The 19745-nt window shown below is 42.6% G+C and overlaps 1 long non-coding RNA gene across 2 annotated transcripts in view; it reads left to right on the top strand.

Moving 5' to 3' along the window:
- The window catches only part of LOC137041533 (uncharacterized), a 102174-nt gene that overhangs the window by 41625 nt on the left and 40804 nt on the right, over positions 1-19745 (top strand). The window contains exon 1 of one of the 2 annotated variants that reach the window (XR_010898116.1): positions 2203-2303. The exons of the other annotated variant lie outside the window; for it this stretch is intronic. This is a non-coding gene — a long non-coding RNA (uncharacterized lncRNA). Of the gene's footprint in view, positions 1-2202; positions 2304-19745 lie in introns of those variants that run through there. 2 annotated transcript variants of the gene reach the window in all.

Raw genomic sequence — 19745 nt, 5'->3', positions numbered from 1 at the left:
CAATACTGTCAATCAAATCTTTATTTAAATATTCACAATTATGTTAAAAACCTCGTTTTGCAAACTAGTCCTAGGTTTTTTGCCTGATCGGAACCAAACCACAGCAGTATGATTCTCTGCACTCTCCTGATCAATTCATATTTAGACTTTATAAAGTCATTATTATAATATTTAAAATCACATTTTGTCAGTTTATCACTTCATTTCACCTGATATCTCTCAAATTCATTCAGTGCTTAAAAGCCTTTCATGCAAAAGGTGTCAAATGCTTAAAAACCTTAAATGGCTTGAACCCCGCTAAATGCTGCTCGCAGCTTTAATTTTTTTTGAAGTTATTTAAAAAATGCAATGTTTTTTTTTTTTTTTTTTGTCCGTATAAAATTGTTCACGTTGTTCCTCAAAAAAAAAAAAAAAAAAAAAAAAAAAAAAAAGATTTGTTCTTCAATGATGTTTATGCAAAAATTGGATGATGTGGGTGTTATTTCAGCAAATGACCTCTCAGTGTTACATCGATCCCCAGCTAGTGTTACAACTCACCCAGTAGTGGGGTAGGTTGTAACAACAGAACTCTTTGTATTTGATTAACTCACATAATCTGTGATTGTGTAGCACGTGTCCAGTTGAGTTATATATGTAGCAGACAAATGTGGCAAAATTGCAAAATTGAGACATCTCTGAGTTACTGATGCTCAAACAAAAAGTGTTACAACCCTCGCTGGTCTCCCCTATACAGTATCAAGTCTTGTTCTTTCAAGTTTCTGTGGCATAATATCAATGTAAACCTGAAAAACATTACAAGGATTGTTTCTTTTATAATAGATTGAAATCAGGTGCCTCTTAAATTTTATTCACTGAACCATCTTTTGTCTGTTAGTAAATGTTATTCAAATCATTCTTTCCTCAGTTGTTTTGGCCTTGACATATGCATTGTCTACAATGTTTCCTTAAAGTAAGTGAGTGGGGTTGAGAAACGCCCACCTCCTCACCATGTGCACATTCCTCAGAGTCTACAAAACTGATTCAAGGCTGATTTAAGAAATGTTCTGCTTTGTACTGCAGTATGGTTAGTGAGCTATCATTTTCAATTTATAAAACAGATTAAGATAATGCAAATGAGGGTCCTCAGACAATGTAAGACGGCTGACTCATTATTTGCAGGATATGAGTCTCTTCCCATGCAAATCTTTTTTGGGGCGTGTGTTTGTAGTGACAGATATAGCTTTTATTCTGTGATGGTCATCTTCCCCTACCTATGTCACCACGTTTTCTCATGACACCATTTCCTGGAGGTACGCTCTATTTGTAGAGGGTTTGTAGACAATACATCCTGCTCGTGGGTGTTCTGGTTATCACTTCTTGAACATCCACCAGGAAGGATGTTCTGTGGGTATTTTGCACATTGTGGGATATACCTTCTATCAGCTTTATTGAAATATGATTTTCAAACAAACAAAAGGGTAACACTACAATAAGGTTTCATTTGTTAATATTAATTAATGTATAACTAACATGAGGTAACAATAAGCAATACATTTGTTACAGTATTATTCTTTGCACAGTGCATTAACTGATTTTAACAAATAAAACATTTGATTTTAATGTGTAAATGATCAAATTAAAGAGTTAGTTCACCCAAAAATGAAATTCTGTCATTAATTATACACCCTCATGCCGTTCCAGAGACCTCAGTTGTTCATCTTCTTAACACCTCAATATTTTTGTTGAAATCCAATGGCTCAGAAAGGCCACAATGTAATTTCCTCTCTCAAGACCCATAAAAAAACTAAAGACGTCGTTACAAAGCCCATCTCACTACAATAGTTCTACAAAAATTTTACTAAGCATGAAGAGTTTTTGTGCGCAAAATAATAATAATAATAATAATAATAATATAGTGATGGCTGATTTCAAAACACGTCTTCCTGAAGCCTCGGAGCTTAATGAATCAGCGTATCGATTCATGGTTCAGATCGCGTGTCAAACCCGCCAAACTGCTGCAATCATGTGCCTTTGGCGAACCGTTAATTCGATACAGTGATTCATAATGGTTCGAAGCTTTCCGAAGCCATGTTTGAAATCGGCCAATCCGGACATCACTACGTAAGTCGTTATCTCGTCGCTTCATAAAACCATAGAACCACTGTAGTGAGATTTGACTTTATAGTACCCCGTATGGGTCTTGAGAGAGGAAAATGACATTGTGGCCAATGGAGGCCTTTATGAGCCATCGGTTTTCAACAAAAATATCTTCATTTGTGTTCCAAAGATGAAGTGAGGTCTTAGAGGTGTCGAACGACATGAGGGTGAGTAATGGCATAAATTGTATTTTGGGGTGAACTAACCCTGTAGATGTATTCTTAATTCTTAGTTTATGTTAACGAAAACTAATGTTAACTAATGAAATCTTGTTATTAAGTGTTACTAATAAGATGCTTTTAGTGAAAGTGCGCATGCTTACCGTGAATATAATTATAAAATTATAGTTTCGGTGTTGGTAAATTGTCACACTAAATTGCATTAAAATTTAGAAAACAGTAATTCATTGATAAGATCATTTCAGATGACTAATCCAATATATAAATGGAAAATCCAGAGCTGCCAACTTTTCAAAAAAACTTAGAGTGAGATTTGGTGGTGCCAACCAAAATGTTGCCGTACAAAGCAAAAATTGCAAAAAATAAATAAACAAATAAATAATAATAATAGCTCTCTCTATATATGCATCTGCATTTAAATGGGGTACTATTGTTCGTTTGTTTTTTGCATCTATATGGCGGTTTGTATATACATCCTATAGACACACACAATTTTAAAGCACTATAGAGACAGTGGCGTAACTTAGTAATGACGGATCCAGTGAGGGTATGACAAAAATGGTAAAACTTTAGTTTAGGGTTCAATTCTATATTAGGATATTGGCTGTTTACTGCTACTTATAAATCAAATATTAAGGCCTTATTCTGTATAGCACCTACATCCCTTAATCATAATAAAGGCACCGTTTTATAATCACTGAGATTCCAAATGTGAGGTAGTTAGGGGGGTTCGGGGGCATGCACCTGTCACATGCCTGTCCTGTCGTGTGTGCACTTGTGGGTTTTGTTATGTTGAGCATGTGCTCGTGTCCCTGTCAGTTCCCTCCCCCTTGTTATCTGATTATTGGTTAATTTGCCCCACCTGTTCTCCCTCATTATCTGCCTTGTTTGTTCCCTTTATAATCTCCTTGTGTTTGTCAGTCTGTGTTGGATCCTTGTGTAATGTCTGCGTCTCCCGTTCCCCCAGTGACTTCTGTTGGTATGTTTTGAGTTTTAGTTTATGTTCTATTATGTGTTTTGCCCCCTCGTGGGTGTTTGTTTTGTATTTATGTTTTATTTGTTATAAATATATATCCTTTTCTGCAAAAAAAAAAAAAAAAAAAAAAAAAAAAAAAAAAAAAAAAAAATCTGTCACGTCACAGACAAAGGAAATGGTGCGAGGACTCAAGTGCAGAAAAGGATATATATTTATAACAAATAAAACATAAATACAAAACAAACACCCACGAGGGGGCAAAACACATAATAGAACATAAACTAAAACTCAAAACATACCAACAGAAGTCACTGGGGGAACGGGAGACGCAGACATTACACAAGGATCCAACACAGACTGACAAACACAAGGAGATTATAAAGGGAACAAACAAGGCAGATAATGAGGGAGAACAGGTGGGGCAAATTAACCAATAATCAGATAACAAGGGGGAGGGAACTGACAGGGACACGAGCACATGCTCAACATAACAAAACCCACAAGTGCACACACGACAGGACAGGCATGTGACATTACCCCCTCCTTAAGGAGCGGCTACCAGACGCTCCACTAGGGACGGGAGGGACAGACCCGGGCGGGACGGGAGGGACAGACCAGGGAGGGACGGGAGGGACAGACCAGGGAGGGACGGGAGGGACAGACCAGGGAGGGACGGGAGGGACAGACCAGGGAGGGACGGGAGGGACAGACCAGGGGGGCACGGGAGGAACAGACCAGGGGGGCACGCCAGGGACAGACCAGGGGGGCACGGGAGGGACAGACCAGGGGGGCACGGGAGGGACAGACCAGGGGGGCACGGGAGGGACAGACAAAGAAGGTACAGACAAGGGAGGGGTAAACAAGGGAGGAACGAGGAAAACAAAAAGTTCAGGAGGCCATGGTGGCACACAAAGTTCGAATGACCAGGGTGGCCCGCCGAAGTCGGGAGGCCCACCGAGTTCAGGTGGCCGGGGCGGCCCGCAGAGTTCAGGCGGCCAGGGCGGCATGGGTAGAGCAGGGCGCCAGGGAGGCGCGGTGAGAGCAGGACTCCTGGGTGGTGCGGTCAGTGCAGGGAGCGCCAGGGAGGCGCAGTGAGAGCAGGACGCCTCAGCGGCGCGGTGAGAGCAGGACGCCTCAGAGTCGCACGGAGAGCAGGACGCCTCAGCGGCGCACGGAGAGCAGGACGCCTCAGCGGCGCACGGAGAGCAGGACGCCTCAGCGGCGCACGGAGAGCAGGACGCCTCAGCGGCGCACGGAGAGCAGGACGCCTCAGCGGCGCACGGAGAGCAGGACGCCTCAGCGGCGCACGGAGAGCAGGACGCCTCAGCGGCGCACGGAGAGCAGGACGCCTCAGCGGCGCACGGAGAGCAGGACGCCTCAGCGGCGCACGGAGAGCAGGACGCCTCAGCGGCGCACGGAGAGCAGGACGCCTCAGCGGCGCACGGAGAGCAGGACGCCTCAGCGGCGCACGGAGAGCAGGACGCCTCAGCGGCGCACGGAGAGCAGGACGCCTCAGCGGCGCACGGAGAGCAGGACGCCTCAGCGGCGCACGGAGAGCAGGACGCCTCAGCGGCGCACGGAGAGCAGGACGCCTCAGCGGCGCACGGAGAGCAGGACGCCTCAGCGGCGCACGGAGAGCAGGACGCCTCAGCGGCGCACGGAGAGCAGGACGCCTCAGCGGCGCACGGAGAGCAGGACGCCTCAGCGGCGCACGGAGAGCAGGACGCCTCAGCGGCGCACGGAGAGCAGGACGCCTCAGCGGCGCACGGAGAGCAGGACGCCTCAGCGGCGCACGGAGAGCAGGACGCCTCAGCGGCGAACGGAGAGCAGGACGCCTCAGCGGCGAACGGAGAGCAGGACGCCTCAGCGGCGCACGGAGAGCAGGACGCCTCAGCGGCGCACGGAGAGCAGGACGCCTCAGCGGCGCAGGCAGGGCGTTTGGGAAACTTCTCCAGTCCAGCAGTATCCACCAGCACTGGGACCACCGGAACACGATCCACCGGCACTGGGACCACCGGAACACGATCCACCGGCACAGGGACCACCGGAACACGATCCACCGGCACAGGGACCACCGGAACATGATCCACCGGCACAGGGACCACCGGAACACGATCCACAGGCACAGGGACCACCGGAACACGATCCACAGGTACAGGGACCACCGGAACACGATCCACCGGTACAGGGACCACCGGTACACGATCCACCGGCACACGGACCACCGGAACACGATCCACCGGCACACGGACCACCGGAACATGATCCACCGGCATAGGGACCACCGGAACACGATCCGCCGGTACTGGAACCACCGGAATACGATCTGCCAGCAAAGAGACCACCGGAATACGATCCACCGGTACTGGAACCCCTGGAATCGGGACCACCGGAGCAGGCACGGAGGGGGCTTTTCTCCTCCTCCTCCGTTTCGGGACCACCGGAGCAGGGACCACCGGAACACGATCTGCCGGTACTGGGACCACCGGAATACGATCCGCCGGCATTGGGACCACCGGAATACGATCCACCGGCAAAGGGACCACTGGAACACGATCCACCGGCAATGGGACCACCGGAACGCGATCCACCGGCATTGGGACCACCGGAATTGGGACCACCAGAGCAGGCACGGAGGGAGCCTTCCTTCTCCTCTTCCGTCTGGAGACCACCGGAACAGGGACCACCGGAGCTATCCGGACCCTGGTCCTAGAGGGACTGGAGTCCAGCCGGTCCACAAACTCCCAAAAGTCCGGAGTCCCCATTTTCTCCACCTCCGTGGGACTGAGAGGCATGTCCAGGCAGAGGTTAAAAACCTCTGCCTTCTCTGTGTCGTTAAGGTACAGGTGATGCACCTCCTTGAGGAATTGACAGGCGAACTCTCTTACACCCGCCCCCTGTTGGCGGATGTATTTAGAGTTCACCTGCCGCATCACCTGTACGCACCTGGTTAGCTCCATAGTCCAACGAGCAAACAACAAACAAAACAAAAACAAAAAAATCCTCTTGCTGAATCCTCTAGGGTTGGATCCTTCTGTCACGTCACAGACAAAGGAAATGGTGCGAGGACTCAAGTGCAGAAAAGGATATATATTTATAACAAATAAAACATAAATACAAAACAAACACCCACGAGGGGGCAAAACACATAATAGAACATAAACTAAAACTCAAAACATACCAACAGAAGTCACTGGGGGAACGGGAGACGCAGACATTACACAAGGATCCAACACAGACTGACAAACACAAGGAGATTATAAAGGGAACAAACAAGGCAGATAATGAGGGAGAACAGGTGGGGCAAATTAACCAATAATCAGATAACAAGGGGGAGGGAACTGACAGGGACACGAGCACATGCTCAACATAACAAAACCCACAAGTGCACACACGACAGGACAGGCATGTGACAGCACCCCCGAGAAAATTTTGATTTCTATGATCTACATATGTGCATTTTAATATGTTCTGAAGACCAAAAAAATTTGATAACAATAGCTTAAAAACCATGTCAAGGACAATTTTCGTCAGTGAAGAAAGTAAATCTGGTTAACTGATATTTATGTTTTATGAATCATTTTTGCAGACACGTTAATTTATTGAAGGCTACTGGGAAAGGTGACTACGTTTATTAAATTAATTCACAATATGCACACATTCATTAGGCTACTAATCTTATGCCCAATACAGGCAGAAAAAAACTGAGCTATTTAATTTACTGAAGGCAATAAATGGAATTGATTTAGACCATTTTAGTTGGCCGCCCATGATTCAGACCAACTAAAATCAGTAGCTTAGTTTGGTATAGTTCTTTTTGCGTGCATCTCTCTCCAACACACACAGAGATTCGCGATTGCACTGGACACGTTTTAAGTGCAGGCATATTCTCTGAGTGAGCCCAGAGAAAAATCTTCCAAGTGCAGCGTATCTGAGAGCGCACGCAGAGTTCTCGCGTACGAGCAGGGAGATTCGCTCTCGGCACATTACATTCCGCACGCGAGAAGAGAGAAATTTGCGCTCGCGCATTATATTACGCACGCGAGCAGAGAGATTCGCGCTCGCGCACTACATTAATGTACTTTCGCGCTGCAATAATGCGCTCTCGATGGGGCCTCCCAAGATAAGGCGGGGCCCTAGGCGACGGCTCTGATTAAGAGTTGCTCATCAGGTAGATCTATAGATAAACTTATCTTTCAGGCATTTGACCGACAGGGTTGACACTTCAGCGTGAGAAATAAGGGGTGTGGCGTGTGAGCGTGTGAAACCAATCAAATGCGTGTGTCTCACGGCCAATGCGTGAGAGTTGGCAGCTCTGAAAATCTCAAACTTACCGTTCAAAAGTTTGCATTACATTTTAGTATGGTTTTTTTATGTTTTATGCTCACCAGACTAATAATATTGTGAAATATTACAATTTAAAATTTAAATTTGATATATTTTTAAATGCTTTTTTTTCTATGAAAAATTACTCCACCACATCTTCTAGTGCCACATGATCCTTCAGGTGATGCTGATTTGCTGCTCATTTCATATCTTATTATGTTTGAATTGAAACCATGGTGATTTTTTTTCAGGATCTTTTAAGATCTTTTAGGATCTTTCTAATCTTTTTGAAATATAAATCTTTTGTAACATTATTTTATCACTTTTGATTAATTTAATACATCCTTCATGAATAATAGCATTAATTTAAAAGCAAAATCTAACTGACACCAAGCTTTTAAAGGTAAATATCTGCATAAATATAAAATCTTATCTAAAGTAAACCAACAGTGCTGTATTTCTCTGTTGTGATTCTTTTTAGATGTTTGATGTGATTTGCATTAGTGCGAGTAGTCTTTTAGTGATATTAATATTAGATATTCCCATCATTTGTTTTTTGATTATTTAAAAACTGAAACTTTGTTTTAGATCACTTTGAAAATGAAATGTTTATGAGGCGTCACGGATGTAATTTGAAGCTCTTCGTCCCTTTGAGGCATGTTGTTTTCAACTTTACCTGACGTAAAGATCTTCATTTCATCTTGTGAAAGGTTCAGATTGACCTCTGGGCCAGTAGGGAACACTTCTTTTCACACGTAGATGTGACGGGTGTCAGAAAAAGAACGACGTGGACGTAGCTTCCGTTGTCAAAACAATGATAGCCGCACTCCTCTCTTTATTTACAGGAAACACAATGTTCCTTCCTCTCTTCTTCTGGCAGCAGAAAATAGACCCACATCTGACTGCAGAAAGACACTGGGCTACTGACCACTCATCTCTCTCTAATTGTCTCTTCCTCTATATTTAACCATTCGGTTGTATTACATTTCAAGCGTTCTGTCGACCTTTGATCTCTGTTGACCAGCGAAGGTCTAATTTTAGAAACAGAAGCTAAAAATGCTCTGGGAACTCTTTTGGGGGATTTTGCAGTTCTCTGGAAGTTGTGTGAACTGCCTCGGATGTGGAGAGTGGGATACGACGATGGTTTCTCGTGAGAATGCGGTGCTGTCCAGTCAGTGGCGCTGGGGGATGTTTACAGAGGGCACGTGGGGTCTTCAGAGCATCACTCACAGGAGTGTGTTGGGGACGACGGCAGGCCTGCTCTCGGCACCCCGCTGGTACTTTAACAGGCCGTCCTGCTCAGTGCTGTGTTGTCTGTGTTTGTGATTAGATTTCTGGCCAGCTCTGTTTACAGAGTAAAGAGTCTCTACAACTCAAGACACATACTGCTTCATAGTCAAGTGAAAGTGACTTGACAATCAATTCAGAAAATTGAACCCATCTACATGCACAGGAATATTTTTATATGAATCAAAATTTGGCCAAATCCTTATTGTGTTAGTCATGTCAAGTTGTCAAGAAGTCCAAGACGTGTTTGCATATTCTTGTATATTCCTATAGTGACTGATGGGTTTTTGTAAAAAAAAATATACATGTTTGACACATTATAAAGTAATATATCTAGCTTCCAGCAGACTGCCTTCCGTATTCAGCTTATGAAAAAAGCATAACTGGTGCGACGAGGTAGCGTGAGCATTTTGAGCACCGTGATGCGTTACACTTTCTTCATAAGTTCAATACGGAAGGCAGTCCGTCGGAAGCTTTTGACTGAATGTGTTAAATATGGATATTTTTCCTACACAAACCCATCGATTCACTTCAGAAGGCCATAACCCCCCAGGGCCGTGTGGATTACTTTTATAATGGATGGATGCACTTTTTTTGGACTGCCATTCATTGCCATTATAATGCTTGGATTAGCCAGGACATTTTTTAATATAACTCCAATTGTATTCGTCTGAAAGAAGAAAGTCATATAATTAAAGATGCCCGTGAATGAAAAATTGAATTAACTTTCCCATAGTGAAATAATAGGAGTTCAGTACATGGACATCACACACTGTGAGTCTCAAACACCTTTGCCTCATACTTATGTAAATCTCTTGAATCAAAAACACCACAGAAAAATAAGTGATTCTCAACATAAGGCCAACCGTGACTCAAGCGTTGGGGATCATTTATATGTACGCCCCCAACATTTGCATCTGTCCAAACATGTTCATTGTCAGGCAGAACTGACGGAGCCGAATCATCGGGACTGCAGATAAACAAGACACTTGAGGATAGCGAAAACGGCAACTCTCGTGACACACGTTATGTTCAGGGTGTGCAGGGGACGTGAGGACTTTTCATATGTCAACAGTCATGGTTGAGGTTTATTATAATCGGATACCACAACAATTTATTTAAAAATCGTTTGTTTGTTCGGCTCATTTCAAGCAAGCAAGTAGTGATTTATCCACTTATTGACAAGCTGTTTAAACAATTTCTGATTAAATTAAAAGTTTCTTAGAGAGGGCTCATTGTCTAGATAACGCAAGATGCTAGTACAGTAACAATAGGAAACTCCATACAAAACTAAATAGTGTGTCTAATGACAAAGGGTAATATTATTTTGTATTACAAAATACAAACGTAGATACAGATCGTTCACTCGATCCTTCTAGCAAACGTCACCTTTTCCACCATAAGTTAAAACGACAGTCATTTGACAAGGCTATTCATTTTGTAAAAGTATAAGTTATATATTTATATTTTTGAGAACTGAAATATGCCTATGATGTTTTTGCATGCTTGTATTACAGAGTACCTCACAGTCACTGCGTAGCCTACATTGTGACTAACGTTATATAAACATGCAATATCGTTGACGAAAAAAGACAAGTCTAAGATGTAGACTGAATGACACTTTAAGCAGAACATCTCAAATGGAGATTGCTCAAATGTAGCTTACTTGTTTATTGGTGTTTTCAGATTATCTGCGTGAGAGAGAGAGAGAGCTCGCGTGCATATGGTTGCTAGATTGGACATGTTTAGATAAAACACCGGATAGAATACTTGTTCTTTTCACAGAAAAGCTGTGTTTGGGGGATTTAAATTACAGAAATATGTAATCGCTCGCGCGGATGATCTGAAAACACCAATAAACAAGTAAGCTGCATTTTATCAATCTCCATTTGAGATGTTCTGCTTAAAGTGTCATTCAGTCGGTCTGTGTTCTGTCAGGATGGTCAGGACTCACGAGCCGCTTCGCTGAACAGCTGAACTGCTGTGTGCTGTGAGCTGCTGAAATAAGCCAATTAGAACAGAGCTCAACATTAATATTCATGACTCTTCCAAATAAGGCAAAAACAGAGCATTACATCGGGGACAATTTATAGGTTTGTAAATGGACCTGTAAAACTGTATCTGAACAATGTTTGCCCTTAAAGGTCAACTGAAGTGCCTTGAAACGCGCCGCATTATTCAATGTGTTGACGTAATTTCCCCTGAAACGGCTACAGCTGTTAGGAGCTCTTCCCCTTTTTTGAAACAGCCAATAGCGTTTCGTTAATATACAGTTTGACTAGAGCGCAAGAGCGGACCTTCTCTGTTTGGTAAAGCCAGTTTCCTCTAACACTGTTTACCATCATAATCTCCTCCATATCGCTTTGAAATGCAGCATTCTGTGCAGAATTCAAATGGGTCCGATATGTTTGTTGGCAGCGCGGACTCGCGCATATGATCCGCGCTGCGCTCTCGTATCTGTAGTCTAAATTTAGACCAGAGCCGTTGGGGTGTGTGCGCTGCTGCGGTGTGTGAAACTAATGTGAAAACAGACTTTATTCGCCTCAAATGAAAACATATTTACACTGAATCATTTCCTATCACATATATAGTGTGCTATGTGCCTTTCACCATGTAGAAATTAGTAAATGTGTGTTAACAACTGAGCGATTTCAGCAGCAGCTTCAGCAGTGTAGGGGGCGGGCTTTATGTTCTAGAGCGCATTTTGATTGGACAGAAGACTTGACGAGAAAGTGAAGTCTGTGATGATGTCAGCAAAATCTGAGATTCGTTTTGTACATTTTGAATGCTTATATCTCCTAAATGCAAATTTTGTCATAATTTTGGAACATACCAGCTTATAACTTTAAGGCTAACACGGTCATACTAAAAGCTAAAAAACTTAAATTTTGATTTCAGTGGACCTTTAAATAATCCACATACCCTCTATGTAGAGAAAAATTTAACATAATGTTTCAACTTATCCTAGGGCACCTTTAATTTTCCTTTTTGTGAACTATCGCTTTAACCCTAACATTATTACAATAAAAAATATTTGAAATGAATGCTGTTTGCCGTTTTTTTAATGAATCTGCAGTACAATTGATTTCAACATTGATAATATTAAGAAAAGTTTAATAAAATCAGTATATTAGAATGATGTCTGAAGGATCATTTGACACTGAAGACTGGAGTAATGATGCTGAAAATTCAGCTGTACCATCACAGGAATAAATTACACTTTAAAATATGTTAGAGTAGAAAGCAGTTATTTTAAATTGTAATAATATTTCACAATATTACTGTTTTTACTGTATTTTATTAAATAAATGTAGCATTTGTGAGCATAAGTTGCTGATTAGTAATGTATACAGATATATTAAAATTTCTGTGAGGCATGCAAAAAACAAAGAAATGGATGATATTTGGATCAGAAAATTTGAAGAACCAATTCCTTGGGTTAATTTAATTATATCCCCAAAGTACCAGCTTTACATTGACTCATTCAGCAGGCTTTTATCCAAAGTGACTTACAGTGCATTCAAGGTATGCATTTGCATAAATAAAACATAAACCTTCTTTTCCGTCGATTGCCATGGCGATGGGTAATGGATCTGGAATCCCCCCGGCTGCCTATGCTGGGTGTCAGGGGGGCCTTTCCACCACAGTCACACATTGTGTGAGCGGACAGTGCTGGGGCGATGGTGGCTAACAAACAGCACTGGCATAGATGGCTTGTGGGTGCTTTGTGTGGCAGGGCAGGCAGACAGAGAAGGGCCTTGTCCCGGAGGGCCGTGTGAATGAGGAAAGGTTAGAGCGGGGGCAGGTGTAACACGAGCCCCGGCAACGCCACTGTTCAAAAGAACACTACCTTGAAGTGAGCAACCTCAGCCCGGCCATAAACTGAGTTCAGCGGTGGGGGGGAAGGGGGGAGGCCACGCTGTTCCCTCTCAGGGATCACATTGGGGGCTCGCAGGCCTTTCTTCCTCAGAGGGAAGAGCCTGAAGAAAGGGACATTGTCATTCATGGCTCCTGAGCTTTGATTTAGAGCCTGTGAGAGGCTGCGGCGGTGACGCACAGTGAGAGGTCTGTGCCTCCGCTCTGCTCACTTCTTGTTAAAGTGGAGGTGAAGCCTTTGGCGGCCATGGAATCGATTATTGACGCGCTTTAAACGCAGTAGCACTATGTCCTCTTTGACGACAAACATGTTGAAATGCCATCATTTTGGCTCTGAAATTTAACCCCAGGGATGACGGCTAAAAGCGATGATATGTAGCTATGCTAACCTTAAATTTAAGGCTTGCCAGCAATGTATAAATACTAAGAAAGGTTGTTTTTATGTTAAGATATTTATTCAAAAATAAATATTTAGCTCTTGATTTTGCAGGAAGCATATTGAGATCCATCAGTGAAATTTTCTGCACCATTTTTTTTGTCTGTCAATATATCTGTCTGTCTGTCTGTCACTCACTCACTCACTCACTCACTCACTCACTCACTCACTCACTCACTCACTCACACACACACACACACACACACACACACACACACACACATACACACACACACACACACTCGCTCTCACACACACACACTCACTCACACATTCAAAAACTCACTCACACATTCACAAACACACACACTCAAAAACTCACTCACTCACTCACTCACTCACTCACTCACTCACTCACTCACTCACTCACACACACACACACACTGACACACACACACACACACACACACACTGACACACACATTCGCTCGCTCACTCACTCACACACTCACTCACACACTAACACACACTCACTCACTCATTCTTATTCACTCACACTTACTCACTCACTCACACACTAATACACACACACTCACTCACACATTCACTCACTCCCTCACTCACTCACTCACTCACTCACACACACACACACACACACACACACACTCACTACTACACACACTCACTCACTCACTCACTAATACCCACATTCACACACTCACTAATACACACACACTCACTCAAACACTCACTTACTCACACTAATACACACACACTCACTCACACATTCACTCACTCCCTCACTCACTCACTCACTCACTCACACACACACACACACACACACACACACACACTCACTACTACACACACTCACTCACTCACTCACTAATACCCACATTCACACACTCACTAATACACACACACTCACTCAAACACTCACTTACTCACACTAATACACACACACTCACTCACACATTCACTCACTCACTCACTCACTCACACACACACACACACACACACACACACTCACTACTACACACACTCACTCACTAACACCCACATTCACACACTCACTAATACACACACTCACTCACACACACTACACTCACTACTACACAATACACAGACACTCACTCAAACACTCACTCACTCACTCACACACTAATACACACACATTCACTCACTCACTCGCACACACACACACTCACTCACACAAACACTCAGTCATTTACACACTCACTCACTCACTCATTCAATCACTCATTCACTCACTCACACACACACACACACACACTCACACTCACTCACTACTACACACTTACTCACACTCACTCACTCACTCACTCACACACTTACTCACTCACTCACTCACTCACTCACTCACTATTACACACACTCACTCACTCACTCTCTCTGTCACACACACACACACACTCAATCACTCACTCACACTCTCTTCAAAAATTAAACAACAACACAATTGAGAGCATTTTATTGCTTTATACACCATACTGTGACCAAGATGCATTATTATATTAAGTTTTTTAACTTCAGTTAATTAGTGATTAAGCTAATAAAATACTTTTTGTTCTACTACAGTTGCTAGCTAGTGAAAAGAAATGCAGAGTGATACAAACAGTGTATGTTACAGTACTAATTATCAGCACTTTTAGAACATACATAGAGACTGGGGGACATGAACATGTAAAATTGCCCTAATTTTCAAAGAACAAAAATAAGACTACAAACATCAGCTCATATCAGCTCCTTTTTCCTTATTATTTACTGTAAGCCTAAATATTTCCCTTCAGTTTCTCATTTCATCTTTTGTAGCACTTCTGATAAATTGCATTTTGAAACGTTGCCCTGTAATCAAGGGAGTACAGCTCATTCAGCGGAGGCTCTCAAATGTAACCGTACCTCGGCCCCCAAAGCTGACCCACTTCTCCCGTGTGAGAGATAAAGGACTGGGGGAGAGAGGCACAGTGCCGCCAGGAGCCCTGTCCTCCTCGCCGCTGCTCCCACGGCTCGCTAAGATCACCCTGTTCCCAGCGCAACACCAGCACCACGCCGCCCCGCCGTGCCCCACGCTCTCTCACACAGAGTGCCACTGTGCGACGGCCCTCCTTCCATTGCATAATGCAACATGCATGGAGTCTCTTTTTTCTCTTTCTGTCCCTCTTTTCTCTTGGGGATGCATCGGTTATGTATTTTCATAGAACGAGTCTGGTTAGGAAATGTTTGAAGAGAAAAAGGAAGAGGGTGGGGGATCGTTCTGGCGGGCGGTTTGGCTGTCACCAGAGCATGCACAAGGAGAAAAGCCTGGGAAAGAGTGTGGCGGAGTGGTTGAAATCTCAGGTCATGATGATTTAGCCAGAGAGCATGTGATGGGTAGGACCCATTGAACAGCGGCCCATGGCCATACCTTTGAATCAGCCTTCTGAAGTGCTGGCCTGCTGTCACGTTTGAACATTGGTACTTGTAAAAAGGAGCGTGGATCAGAGCCCAAACCCCCCGCGCTGGCCGCCTGAAAGGGTATTCAGGAGGGTTTTAGGGGTCTGAGGACCAACTTTTATCCCTAAGCTGGTCGAGCGTTTCGAGCGTTCACCGTGGACAGAAATGTGCGGGACTTAAAGGGCCAAAAAGCACAGAAGTAATATTAGCATTTAAGGATCAGTGATCAGGAATTATGGCAGGGGGAGTCACAACATGTCCACAATAAGAGGGATTACTGATCACAAGTCATGTGGTTGTTTTTTCAAGCTGTAAAAACAGATGACCTTAGTTCATGTCTGTCGATGAGACCAGAAAGAAAGTTCAATTGTGAAGGAGAGCTCTCAAAGGCCTCGCATACATGTATTCATTAAGATGTAACATATAGCCAAAATAAATTAGCGTTCAAATTGTAAAATTTGATGAGAAAATGGCTGGTTAAAGAAAATTTTACACATTTAAATGCTGTCATTATTTGCCAACCCTATGTCACCTTATGACTTTTAATTAACACAAATTGAAATGTTTAGCAGTTTATCCAGAATATCATGGGCATCAAATGTCATCTATTATTTAATTATTATTATTTTATTTTATTTTAAAAAAAAATATTAAGAAAAAAAAACATAAATATAAAATATATTACTATATTAGAATAATAAGAATAATAGAGCTCTAATAATCTAATAGAAGCGTGTCTGACACAGGGCTGCTGCTGTTGATGTACAGGGAAGCCCTATAACTACTTCATGTTAAATATATATTGCCTATTGATACAGCAAAGACGTTGGCAGTATCCTATTGACCATACATTATCTATAGTATTGAGGGCAAAATAGGCTACAGAATATTTCGTTCTGTATTGACAAGTTTAACATTTCAAAATCAATTGTTTTTTTGTTTGTTTTTTATTACAATTAGGCCTATATATGCATTTATGTTAACTTACAGACTTTGTTTCAAACATGCAAATTTCATTTATTAATATGTATTCGTGTTAAAATGACATATAAACATCTTTTCCTATTCTATTTTGCCTGGATATATATATGGATATATATATATCCATATATATATCATATATATATATATGAAAACATGTTAAAAAAATAAAAAATAAAAACAGAATCTTCATAGTTCAGGAAGTTCATTTTTTAACTTCAGACCCATTAATCCTTAGACATCTAAAAACCAACCGCATCTTTTCCACACACAGGCGTTTGAAAAAATGTTTGCACTACATCCTGTTCGCATTGCATTCATTGGACCTCAGCCAGAGAAGGTTAAAGCAATGGGAAACACCCCCAATCTATCTTTTCTTACCGATGTAGCTGAGAACCACTGTCTGTCACAATGCAAGTGACTGGGCAAAAAGGAAAGAGAGATTATATTTAGCCCAATGAACTCGAGGCAAAGAAAAAAAAACAGGGCAGTCGCTTGATAAATAAGGGGCCGAGAGCCTGAGAACGACGGTAGGGCCTACCAAGCAAAACAATTGTGGAGTGGACACAGAGAGGCCTGTGAAAACAAACAGAGCTGATGAGAACGTCGCTGCCTGTGAGCGGCTCATTAGCGACCAGATGCAGCCTTTCCCCTGCGGCTCTGAGCGCCGCTTCCTCCCTGCGCTGCACACCGGCAACCCCGCGGCACTGCTTGCTCGCCCTCGCCGTTTCCGACAGCTCTCCATTTTTCATGAAAGGGCGACACTTTTTTCCCTCCAGCCAGACTTCTCCACCCTGATATGACAGCAGTAAATCACTGGTTTAAGTAATGAGAGTCATGTTTTTGACTAGGATGTTGTTTAATAGGATATTTCTCTTTGGCCTCTCTCCCTTATTGGTCTTCTTCATCTTTAGGCATTTGTTATGTTGACCTAAAACTTTTATGGTTTTTAAAGCTTTTTTTATAATGTTTGTAGATTTGATTGTAAATTTACACAGCCATCCAAAAGTTTAGGTTTAAAGGAACTAAATGTATTTCAATTAATCATAAAATGTCCCTGATGTGTCACTAGACATCATGTTCATTTCAAATACTTATATCACAAATATCACTGACAACAGTAGTCCAGCCAGGATATTGTCATTTAAAAGTTGTTGTTGATGTTGACATGTTCTGTTTTGGCCTGAAGCTCCACCCCCCACCTATCGACCAATCATAAAGTCAGTAGTGTTTCGGCATCCGGGTTGCCAGCTCTGCTCTAAAAACTGTACCACTGTTTCCACAAAAATATTAAGCAGCACAAACAAGCATTTTTTGGATAAGGTGGATAAGGTAATAATTAGGTTAAAGGTAGGTTTAGGGTAAGGGTTCGGGTTAGGTACTTAGTAGTCTCGCTTAGCCAGACCTTCAGGCTGACTCTATCGCAGCTTTCATTGGTCAAGGGCCGCTCAAGAGGAAGTTTGACTGACATGTAATGCAACCAATCAGTTTGTTTGTTCCAGGAGGACCGTTGAAGAATGCAAAAGTTGTTGTTGCAGCCCTCAACTGATGTTGATGTTGTCATGTTGTGTTTTGGCCTGAAGCTCCACCCTCCACCTATCGACCAATCACAAAGTCAATAGTGTTTCGCAAATCCGGGTTGCCAGCTCTGCTCTAAAAACTGTACGACTGTTCCCACAAAAATATTAAGCAGCACAAACAAGCATTTTTTAACATTAATAATAAAAAATAAAAGTTTCTTTAGCAGCATATTAGTATGATTTCTGAATGATCATGTGACACTGAAGACTGGAGTAATAATGCTGAAAATCCAGCTTTGTGAGCATAAGAGACCACTTTAAAATATTAACACATTTTACCAACCCCACTTTTACCTCAATGTATATATAACTATATTAAAAAAAAAAAAACGATTTAACTATTTTGTCTAGGGCTAGGCTATACAATAAAAGACACTGAGGTCCAAAACAACATTGAACCCTCTTGATTTGAAAAATGAAGTATGAAAGAAACGTGTACAGTTTTTGGTGATAAATGCTGACAGAATTGTCACTTTTAGGTGAACTATGCTTTAAACAGATGTTTGATCTGACAGCGGCAGAAAACAGTCACATAGCTCATGAAATATTCTCAGTTGTCTTGTTCTTCGCTCAAACCACCTCCCCATATTTTTGGTCTTAAACTCTGCTACCCACAGTGCATCCCGAAAGAGGCTTAATGTTCCACTTTAACGGCCTGTAGTGATTTACTGTTAATCAAATGTTAATTAGTGCAGTGTATTATGAGCAAACAACCTAAAAACTATTTAAGATCAGCGTCCAACCCGTTGTTATAAAGTCTTATGAACCAAAGCACGGAAACCCAAAAGATACAGTCACACAAAGTGGTACTTTTACATTGGTACATTGCTTCAACATCCCTTGAATTTCCTGAGGACACGTTGGAAGAGGAGTGTGTGAGTGTGTTGCATGCGTATGCATCAGGCCAATGTGGGAACAGTACTAAAGTGGCAACGGTTCCAGATCTTGATAGAGACGTGTAAGGGTGGAGAAGGGCACTGTTTATCAGCTAGGGGATCGCTCAGCACAACACTGGGAAGTGCTGTGAGCACACTGCCACACAGACTCATTGTGCTGGCCCTAAAACACCAGCCTGCAAGAACATTTTTGACAAGCATACTCATGAATCTGATCCCAATCACTTGGCAGGTTTTATAAAGCAACCGCAGACCTCTTTTATTACTTTTTATTGTCAATAGGGGATGGTCCATTTGAACTTAAACATGTTTAACAATAACAATTCAAAACTAACTTTAACAAATTCAAAATGTAGACATTTCTGGCTGGTGTATGCACATGCAAAGGCCACAGTCACAATGCTAGGTTGTTGTGGATGCTTTCATGAGGTTAAGGTGTTCTGAGTGTTTTTAGCATGTGGCTATGTGGTCGCTAGAGTGTCTGGGATATGTAAATCTATGGTTGGGTATAACATAGGTATTACAAGGAGAAGGTGAAATTGGCCATGTCCCCACTTTTCAAAATGCTTATAAATCATACAGGATGAGTTTTTTTAGAAAGTAAAAATGTAGAATGTTTCCTGTGATCGGTAGGTTTAGGGGTAGGGGCAGTGTAGGGGAATAGAAAATATGGTGTGT

Source organism: Pseudorasbora parva, chromosome 15, assembly GCF_024679245.1.
Source record: "Pseudorasbora parva isolate DD20220531a chromosome 15, ASM2467924v1, whole genome shotgun sequence".
Lineage (NCBI taxonomy): Eukaryota > Metazoa > Chordata > Actinopteri > Cypriniformes > Gobionidae > Pseudorasbora > Pseudorasbora parva.
The sequence above is the reverse complement of the archived record's forward strand: the minus strand, read 5'-3'. Positions and strand labels throughout refer to the sequence as shown.